This window comes from Puma concolor, chromosome B3, assembly GCF_028749965.1.
Source record: "Puma concolor isolate L17-30 chromosome B3, mPumCon1.1.hap2, whole genome shotgun sequence".
Lineage (NCBI taxonomy): Eukaryota > Metazoa > Chordata > Mammalia > Carnivora > Felidae > Puma > Puma concolor.
In genome coordinates this window covers 67,129,793-67,140,987 of record NC_141672.1, presented here as the reverse complement: position 1 = coordinate 67,140,987, position 11,195 = coordinate 67,129,793, and positions in this window count along the sequence as shown.

The window sequence follows — 11,195 nt, the reverse complement described above, 5'->3', positions numbered from 1 at the left end:
ATTATACCCACCTCAAAGGATTACTATGGAGATTAACCAAGATCTTTTGTGTCAAATACTTGATAAATTTTAGCTGCCAGTATTATTAATTCATTTCATCTACTTTGATATTCCTTCTTCTAGCCTTCCAGACCCCGAGATTATTCAGAATTATTATTAGTTGGACTTATTATTGAGAATCATTTAGCCTACCCAAATTCTGAATACCTAAACAATTCTAGAAAAAGCTCTTTACTATTTAGGTACAGAATAGACACATTTCCACTAAAAGCCTTTCTGTGTTTCTCTCAGCATTGATAGGATATTCTTACACCATAATTATACTCAAAGTTATTTAAGTGGGCCCAATGCTTCTAAAAATGAGGTAAATGCAAATTTTGCAGGCCAAGTAGAACTCTGACGATTTCTGAAAGTCATGATTACAGATGTCCCTGGCCCACTAGGGACATACATACTCTTCTCATTTGTCTTGGTAGAGAGAGCTTTGTAGTTCCACTGGCCCTTTCAGACTCACAGAACTGGTTTTTTTTTTTTTTCATCTTACAAGATATACTAAAATGTGAAGGGAGAAGGTACTTGAGCGCCTACATAGCCTAGTGCCCCCCCTTGGCCTTTGATGGGTTGTCAGTGGTTTGGTTCTGGAGTTCATATTTTGAGTTATATGTGGATTAGAGGTTATTGGCTGGCATTTTTTTTTAAAGCCAGGCCAAAAAAAATTTCCTTTGGTTTTTTTAGGTCATAACATTTATGAATGTTATTAAAGATTAGTACGAAATATAAAAAAATTGTTTTCCTTAGAATTCTTGACCTAAAAAAGTAACCTTTTCATTTTAACTTCTGAGCTTACCTTGCAATACAAGTAAATAGACTGTAGCAATATTACACTCCTTAGCTGCAGCAGAAAACATTTTATCTTTCTTGGATGCTGCAAAATCATAAACTGGAGAAGTCAAAGTCAATTTATGAACCTTCCAAGATCTTGCTAAGGAAATAGCTAGAAAAATACATAGAAAAAGAATATTTATCCTTATGATACATACGAAATAATCTCAGAACACTTCCCTAAGTGACTCTACTATGCTACACAGGCTATGTAAGATTATGAATGCAATGAGTTTACTTAATATGATGCTTTTGGGAATGTGGTATAATTGAAAGCTTTGGAGATAAAACTAGCATCAATTGAGTTGAAAAGTTCCTTTTTAAATAAGAGCTGTTAAATTATACTGCAAAATGCTGGAGAAAATATTACACACTATCTAAATGTGAAATTAATGTCTCCCTCAACATTGCTATAAGTAGTGCATCTCAACTTAGTTCATAATTGAATGAATGTGTTTTTTTGTTGTTGTTTCTGATGATTCAGATTTCCTGTATAACAAAATACCTTTTTCTCATTTCTCTGTAACCAAGTTCTGCCACTCAACTAGGCTGCCTGAACTAGCAAATTAATGCCTCCAAGAAAGGTGTTAATAAATTACAGGGCAAAGAGGAACATTTCCAAGGAGGTAAATGTCTACACAGTTTTCTGATAAGTACAGCAAGTTTGCTTCATGATTTTCCTCAGTGAGTTAGAACCATAGCCATTTCACAGGTGCTCTTTTATTCTCTTTTGTAACTTGTGTCTTCATTTATATGACTCATTTCACTTGTTAAGCTTGTCTCCATGCACACTAACTGCCCAATAAGTCACACTTGGCATTTTAAAACAAGATGTAAATCAACAATTCTCAACCTGTGTTTTCAGTATCCAAGGATGTATTGATGTAAATCAAGGGGTATCTTTAGTTCTTTAAAAACAAGCTCAAAATAGCTCTGGACTTCAAGATGCAACTGAAAATGAGAATGAATGATTGTGTAACAACTTGCTTTCTAAGATTGGAAATACTATGTACCTGAAGAAGTCTTAGTCTATAGGCAACTACCTGATTGAAGAAATTGGTTGCTAAGCAAACAACTGAACTGTCTTAAAAATATAACTGAAGTTATACCTGCTTTCATTTTTGGATTCCATCCCCTTCCCCCAAACCCATGATATTTGGAGGCACTGTGTTGATATAAAATTTATAAATAAAGTAGAGTCTGCTTCTTTTGTTTCATCATTGAAATGTTCAGACCGTTTAACTCATTATCACTTAAAATATTGGCTTTCTGCAGCCAAATAAAATCAGAGATGTGTGATTTTAGAAAGTCTTCATTTTACAAATGAGGGGGCAAAGTCCCACAACAGTTAAAGGAACTGTTTGAGTTTACCCAACTGGTTGGCAACAGAGTTCTACCAAGGCCACTCCCACCAGTATTGTATTTTTTTCCCCACTACAACAGACTACCGCCTTTACTCATACCTCTACTACTATGGCATGGCTCCATCTGATTTAGAATAAAGCAAGTGACAAAGCAAGGCAATAGTTACCTGAGACTTGGCAATTCGGGGTAAGGTCTGTGACATTGTTTCTTAAAGTGTGATCTGAGGACCACTTATATTAATTACCTAGATGCTGTTAAAAATATTGATTCCTGGGGGATGCTTGGGTGGCTCAGTCGGTTAAGTGTCTGACTTTGGCTCAGGTCACAATCTCATGGTTCATGGGTTTGAACCCCACGTCGAGCTCTGTGCTGACAGCTCAGAGCCTGGAACTGCCTTGGATTCTGTGTCTCCCTCTCTCTGCCATTCCCCTGCTCATGTTCTGTCTCTCTCTCAAAAATAAGTGAACATTAAAAATTTTTTTTAAAATGTTGATTCCTGGACCCTACACAGACCTATTGAATCTCAATCTTCCAGGGATGGGACCCAAGAATATGCAGTTTGAACAAGCTCTCTAGGTCATTTTTCTTACAGTTTGCATTCCATAGACCAATGATATCTTACATGTTTCATTAGAAACTTACTTAATAAATTTTAAATTGTCACTATAATGTGATATATTCCCATTTGAGAAAAGTGTAATGTTTTGCAGTGGATTCTTTTTTTTTTTTTTAAGTTTATTTATTTTGAGGGAGGACCAGTAAGGGAGAGGCCAAGAGAAATGGGGAGAGGGGACCTGAAGCAGACTCTGTGCTGAGAGCCCGATGCAGGGCTCGAACTCTAGATGGTGAGATCATGACCTGAGCCAAAGTTGGACACTTAGCTGACTGAGCCACCCAGTTGCCCCTGTTTTGCAGTGGATTCTAAGGAATGGTGCAGAGGAGGCCTGTGGTGAAAGGGAAGAACATTGAGTTTAGGTTCCAATACAGGCTCTACCACCTTGCCATGTGGGGCTGGGCAAGTTACTTAAGTCTCTGAGCCTCCAATTTTTCTTCTTTAAATAAGAATAATGCAACCTTTACAGGATTACTGAGAGATAATGGATATAAAATACCTGGCAGGCACTGGGCCTAGTGTAGGAGAGGCCTGTACCTATTAATTACTGTCATTACCTAAGCTAATATAACTATTATTTTCCAGGCCTCTTCCCTTATGTTGTAAGGTGCAGTACACTGGATTCTACATTGTTTCGGACCTAGCTACCATTTGTGGATTATTTCTGTCCTTTGTTCCTCCTCCTCCCCTCTGTGGCCTCCTGCCTACCTTTTGGCTACTTCACTGTTCATTAGTCACCTCCACCAGAAAGAAAGGGAAAATAAGACATTCAACTCAAGGCATCCATTTTCCTTATATGTTATTACTTTTACTAAAAGGTTTGGTTTGAGGGAAAGAGGCTGAATCACTGGCCAAAGTACTATTTTTTGTTTTCTGAGAGTTTAATTCACCTATTTTTTAGATCATTTCTATTCCTACTCTTATAATGGATAACTTAACATACCCTCATTTGAAAACAGTGATTTTAATCAACATTGCATGATAAATGGACATTTCTAAATGAATCATTTTGATTTGGTTTTTAAGGAAACTGAGAAGATTTGGTTTAACAAAACTCATTAAGATCCTACGGAGAAGGAGCCAGCGTATGAAGTAGGTCAGATTCTATCTTCCTGGTCATGCCCTACAGGCATTGCTGACATGAGTTTCTAGCTTGACAGAAGCGGACTGTGTGTGGATGGATTCCTAGATTGCAGAGCTCCTCCGTCCAGGCTGACACCTAATGGTAAGGTGACTCTGCAGGGCGTGTGGTCAGGAGTCTTGATTTTCATGTAAAATGTCCTCAGTTTTTTCACATGTTTGGGTTTTGCCTCATGAAAGGCCCTGTCTCCCAGGTGCTTGGTGTTAGGTATCCACTGGTTGGAAAGAAGAGCCACGAACTCAGCTGCAGCCACCGAGACTCCAGAGCCTGTGACAACCCAAAGCCCCACACGAAAGTGAGTGTAGCAAGAGGGAAAATTTTTCTTAACCATGCTGGTACGTAATCAGACTCTGGCAGGAGAGCAGGGGTGCAAGGTAGGGGTGGGGAGTGGCAGCTGTCCGGAGGCCTGGTCTTGTCACCTCCCCATTCTTTACCTATTGTCAGGCTTGTGTCCTGACAGGATGTTTGATCTGGAATGTTGGCTGACTGTTGATCTGGTTGAGATGTGTGGCATGACTGAGCCACTAGAATGGCATCTTCTGGAGGCCAGGTATTTTTGTCTGCTTATCCACTGCTCTAATCCTACACCTGAAACCAGGTCTGGCGTAGAGCAGTCACTCGATATATATTTATTTGTTGAACAAATGGATGAATTAATTATGAGAGTTAATAAATGCTTGTTGAAGCAGAGAAAGAAAAGGGGGGGGGGGAGATGGGAGAGGAAAATGGTGAGATGATGATGGCTTGCTTGAGTCAATCTGATTATGTGAAGACTGCCTTTTTCAGATAAAAGAAGATACTTCTTTGGTCAAAGGCATATGAGATTCCTGCTACTGTTAGGCCCTCCCAATAGTTTTAGTGTCTACTCCTGATGGTATTAATGCTGGTGACTGGTTGGATTGGAAAAATAACAAAAATGAGGGTAACAACAGCAGCAGCAACTAACATTTATATAGCATTTACACCATGTGCATTATCTTTTCCAATCTGTTTGTAAAACTTGATGAATAATAATACAAGTCTAATGGCACTTTGCCACAGCAGTGTGAATATAATATCCCATTTTGATATTACATGGTAGCAAGGCCATTTAGTCACTGGAGTGTGATGTTATAAACAGGTCCTAAAGGCAGAAGGCAAGCCTGGTTTCTCTAAAAAGATACTGTCTGTATGTGTGGGTATACATCTAAATGCCTAAAGCCTCCTCAAAATCATTTTAGTAATAACCTCGATTCTGGAAGTTGGGTTGCTAGGTAAGGCTAAGTGTCATTTTTACCTTAATACAACATCCTTTTATTCAGATCATAGTTTTCTGGGAAGTTTCCCAAACCACAAATGCAAATGACACATGCATCTCTAGAAAATTCCCTTTTAGGAGAATGGCAGTATGCCAACAAGGGTGAAGTATAGTGCATACTTTTTAAAAAGATCCCCAACTAGGCCTGTATTTTATAGATCTGCTGTGTGACCCTTATTTTGTCCTCTGTGCTGCTTTAACACTTTGGCTCTTAAAGGCACTTTATTTAAATTCAGTGAAGGCAAACTGGAATGAATGGAACCATTAAATAAATTGTAGTGTCCTTGAGTGTGTCCTCTGTGAAGGGCCATGGGTTTTAGAGGAAGACAAACCTGACTGGTGTGAATTCCAGCTCTGCCAGTGGTCACTTGCATGACCTTTGATAATTTTCTTAGTAAACAGAATTCTCCACAAAATAGAGAGTAATAACTTCTAAGGGTTGTTGTAAGGATCAAGTGGTTAATATATGCAAAAATGCGTAGCACAATAACATGGCAAATACAAGGCGTGTACATAATTATTTCCCTTATTACCTGGTCTTATTAACCCCCTCAGCATCCTGCCCAGTAGAGACTGCTTAAATACCTGCACATCCCAGAACTAGAGGAAATTAAGGAAAAAATTAATTGTTCCTTCTGTGTCTTCTGCTTTACTTTCACACAGAACACTTCACTTCTGATACTTCTGGTCACCAAATGTTTGTGTTTTTTTCACCCACAACAAGCAATTCTCTGTGACATCCGCTGGGTGTCCTACAATTTAACTCAATTGTGACCCTATCTATTTGGAGACAGTGTGTAGATCCCACAGGTTAAGTGCTCACTGCCACAAAACAGCTCCCATCCCACTTCAGATGCCAGTCATAAGTAGTACCATCCCCAGGTTATCCCAAACTTTTGTCTGACTCAGTTTCAAGTCAGAGGTTCCCACTACCCCCCTCCTCAGGTTTGATTAGTTTGCTGGAGCAGCTCACAGAACTCAGGGAAACTCTCACATTTACCACTTTCTTAAAGGATATGGTAAAGAATACAGATGAACAGCCAGAGGAAGAGATACTTAAGTCTGGGAAGGTCCTGAGTACAGGAATTTCTGTCACTGTGGATATGGAGTGCATCACTTTCCCGATGTGGATATGTTCACCATCCTGGAAGCTATCTGAACCCCATACTATTGGGGTTTTCTGGAGGCTTCCTCATATAGGCATGATCAAATATTAACTCCATTTCTAGTCCCTGTCCCCTCATTAAAGAAGTGAGAGTGGAGGAGAGCTGAAACTTCCAAGCTTCTAATCATGGCTTAGTCTTTTTTTAAAGTTTTTTCTTAAGTTTTATTTATTTATTTTGAGAGAGACAGAGACAGCATGAGTGCGGAAGGGGGAGAGAGAGAGAGAGAGAGAGAGAGAGAGAGAGAGAGAATCCCAAGCAGCCTCCACGCTGTCAGCTCAGAGCCCAATGTGGGACCCGAACTCACGAACTGTGAGATCATTACTGAGCTGAAACTGAGTGGGATGTTCAACTGACTGAGCCATCCAGGCACCCCATCGCTTAGTCTTTCTCGTGATCATCCCCCAAACAGGGGCCATCTAGGCACCCACCCAGTGTCACCTCATTAGAACAAAAGATACTCCTAGTGCTCTTGTCACTTAGGAATTCACAATGGTTTTAGGAGTGCTGTGTCAGGACATGGGGACACAGTAAATACATATTTCTTATTATAAACCACATTATCAAGTAAGAGCCTCAGGGAAGACCATTCTTTCTCTCCTATACTGTTGCAGTTAGAGCTAGACATTGTACTCCGGCCCACTCTCTACATTGACACAAGCATTACCTTCAACACACATGCACACACACACACTTTTATATTCCATACCCGTGTTAGCTTTCTGCTGCCTACAGGATAAAGCCTAAGCTCCTTGTTGAAGCATATAAGCCTTCCTCTCTAGCTCTAGGTCTGTTGACTCGTTTCTTGCTGATCCTGATGTGTTTCTTCAACCTTGCTATGCCCTTTTATACCTCTGTGACTTTGCATATGTTGTTGTTGTTGTTGTTGTGTGTGTGTGTGTGTGTGTGTGTGTGTGTGTAACAGCTTAGAATGCCCTTCTGCTCTTCTCCACCCAAGGAATATCCACTATTCTTTCTTTCAAGACAAAGCTCAAAGCTCAAATGATATCTCCTCTATAAATCATCTCGACTGCCTGAAGCCTTCCTAGCCTGAAGCCGACTTCCCTTTATTCCTTCCTAGCTCCCATAGTTCTTTGCTTATATCTTTATTATAGCAACGTCATGTAGTAATTAAACTCAAACATGCCTAGCAATGCCACTTTCTGGCTGTGTGACCTTGGGCAAGTACTTAACTTCTATTAGCCTTGTTGTCTTAATTTGCAAAATTGAGGCAATATTAGTGCCTAACTGACAGAGTTATTTCAAATATTAAATTAGATAATCCATGTAAAGCACAAAATACAGTGCCTAGAACATGGTCTTTATCTTAGACTTTATGTTAGACTGTAAGCTTCTTCATTTTTGTATCCCTACTACCTAGCACAAAGCCTGGAACGTAGTAGGTATTTAATGTATGTTTGTTGGAAGAAAAGAAGGAAGCAAACAAGCTACCATTCATCCATAAAGAAACAGAAAATGTTAAACCATATTTATGAGGAAGGGTTAACTGTCTTTTCTTTCATATTTTAGTTAATTTTCTTGGATCTTAAGTTTCACCAGCTATAAAATGCATGCTCTCTCCCCTCTCCCCAAAAAGTTTACAAGATATAATATATAAAAATGACACTGCCTTAAGTCCTGTAGATATTTCTTAGCTATATAAACTGAGCCAATACTGTCCCAAAAAAGAGAAGAAAAATTATCTCCTATTTTAAGAATACATATAAAAAGTGAATTAATCAAACTTGGTAAAATGGAGGTCAGATAAGCCATTCAAAAGCATTTCTAGAATCTTCTGTTGTATATAGTGTCAACATTTTTGTCTTCAGGAAAATTCACTTGCCCAATTATCAATTCTTTTCTAATTAATTGTTAATTAGGGGCGCCTGGGTGGCTCAATCGGTTGAGCATCCGACTTCCGCCCAGGTCATGATCTCACAGTTTGTGAGTTCGAACCCCTCCCTCCCCCCCCCCCCCCCCCCCCCCCCCGCGTTGGGCTCTGTGATGACAGCTCAGAGCCTGGAGCCTGCTTTGGATTCTGTGTCTCCTTCTCTCTCTGCCCCTTCCCCACTTGTGCTCTGACTCTCTCTGACTCTCAAAAATAAAATAAATGTCAAAAAAATTTTTTTAATTGTTAATCAAATAATATTGTTGTCTTCTACGTAAAATTCAAGACCCAATTATTAAAAATGAACACAATGTTTCACTGTAGTGGTCTATTTCATCTCATTTATTTCTGTTGGTTTAAGTGTACTTTTTGAGAGAGAGACAGAGAGAATGAGTGGGGGAGAGGCAGAGAGAGAGGGAGGGGGAGGGGGGGGGAGAGAGAGAGTCCCAAGCAGGCACCACACCATCAGCATGGGGTCTCATGTGGGGCTCAAACTCACGAAATGTGAGATCATGACATGAGTCGAAACCAAGAGTCAGACACTTAACCGACTGAGCCACCCAGGTGCTCCTGTTTGTTTAAAAGTTGAGCATCATCGACATTGTGCAGTAAGATTTTTGAGTTCTAGTGCAGGAGCAGTTATTGACAAATTGATTAATCCAGCCAGGTTTATAATTTACCATATTCATAGCACTGCTGATTATCTCTCAGATGCTTTGAAATGTTTCACACAATTTTTTCTACAGTTCATGTTCCTTATTTGCAAAAGAAGAAGGTACAAATACTTATGTGAGGGTATGAAGATTAGACGTGAAGGTTAGATGAATAATATATATAAAACATCTAATATTATACTTGGCATGTAGCAGACACCTAATAAGTATTATGTTCTTTCTCATCAGGATTTTGCTTACAACACCATGTTTTATTAAGATCAACCTGTTTACATATGCGTCCCTTACTCTGCTATAAACTCGCCCAAGACAGGAATTATGTCATACTTATCTTTGGATCCTGAGCATCCAGCACACTGACACATTACAGGTGTTGAATACATAGTTATGAAAGGCAGGAAGAAAGGATTAGAGGAGGGGTGCCTGGGTGGCTCATTTGGTCAAAGCTTCTGACTCTTGATTTCAGCTCAGGTCATGATCTCGTGATTTGTGAGTTTGAGCCCTGCATCAGGCTCTGCACTGACAACGTGGAACCTGCTTGGGATTCTCTGTCTCTCTCTCTGCCCCTCCCCCACTTGTGCACTTGCTCTCTCACTCTCAAAATAAATAAATAAACATTAACAAAAAAAACAAAAACTATTTAAAAGAAAAGATGGTAGGAAGAAGAGCAAGAAGAAAGGGAAAAGAAAGGAACTAAATACCATGAGTACCATGGGACAAAAATGCTTGTATGATTATTCAAGTTATTGTTTTGAATATTTATGTTTTCTCATATTAATTCCAAAAATTCTAAATTGCCATCATTATAAAACATATAGTTGAATACTCTTTCATACCTTTGAAATGAAAGAGACTGATATATGTCTTCTTTTGTTTTATGCAATTTCATATGAACAAACATTACTGAATGAAAATTGCTTGTCACAAATGTAACAAATGGGAGATGGGGCTGTGATTTTGATGGCATCTGTCATTTATGCCAGCAAAATGAAGAGTGTCATCATGTTTCAGGGCTCTTATGTGGCAGTTAGAAAACCCTGCCGTGTGCAATCTACTCATTCTGTGACCTAGCCAAGGTGATTTATCACAGGTAAAAAGCATATGTTTCATGCCTTTTTAGTGACAAGCTTGACACGTATTACAAAATGATACAATCTGTATGGCACAAAGTTGCAGTGCATACCAATCAGAGTTGTTATGCTTTGGGGTTACACAATGCACTGTTTGAAAATACCTTATCTGATATCAAGAAAAGATCAAGAAGTGGCTACCAAGATAGTTTTTAGTCTTCTCAAATAGACTTCCAGTACCCTTTTTCTGATGTGTACTGTGGCTCCTGACTTTCTTGGTTTTAGCCTTTTTGTTGCATTGCTGTTCTTTTCTCTTGGTTAACAGTTAGTGAATACTGTTTACTTTTTAATTTTTAAAACAGTTTTAATCATATAAATGACAGCAACATAAAAGCTTGAGAAGTAACAAATTCCCCTTTGATATCTACTTACCCCATTTTCATGCATTCTATCCACTTTCTTCCACAGCTGGGCATCCTTCCCAACCTTGCCTGTATATCAGATGTATAGACATATGTACATGTACATGCACATACATTTTTGAATATAAATGGGATCCAGCTATATACATATGCATTATTAAGCAAAATTATTTTCTCACTTAATATGCCTTGGAGATTTTTTCATGTTAGTACACATAAGTAGATCTCTCTTTTTTTTTTTTTTTTTTTTTTTTTTTTTTTTTTTTTAAGAGAGAGAGTGCATGGGCGCCTGGGTGGCTCAGTCGGTTGAGCATCCGACTTTGGCTCAGGTCATGATCTCTCAGTTTATGAGTTCGAGCCCCGAGTCAGGCTCTGTGTTGACAGCTCAGAGCCTGGAGCCTGTTTCTGATTCTGTATCTCCCTCTCTCTCTGCCCCTCCTACGCTCATGTTCTCTCTTTCTCTCTCTCTCTCTCTCTCTCTCTCTCTCTCTCTCTCTGTCAAAAATAAACATAAAAAATAAGAAAAAAAAAAGAGAGAGAGAGTGCACATGTGCACGTGAGCTGGAGCAAGGCAGAGAAAGTATCTAAAGAAGGCTCCATGCTCAGTGAGGAGCCTGAGGCGAGGCTCAATCCCCCAACCCTGGGATCATGACCTGAGCCAAAATCAAAAGTCAGACCCT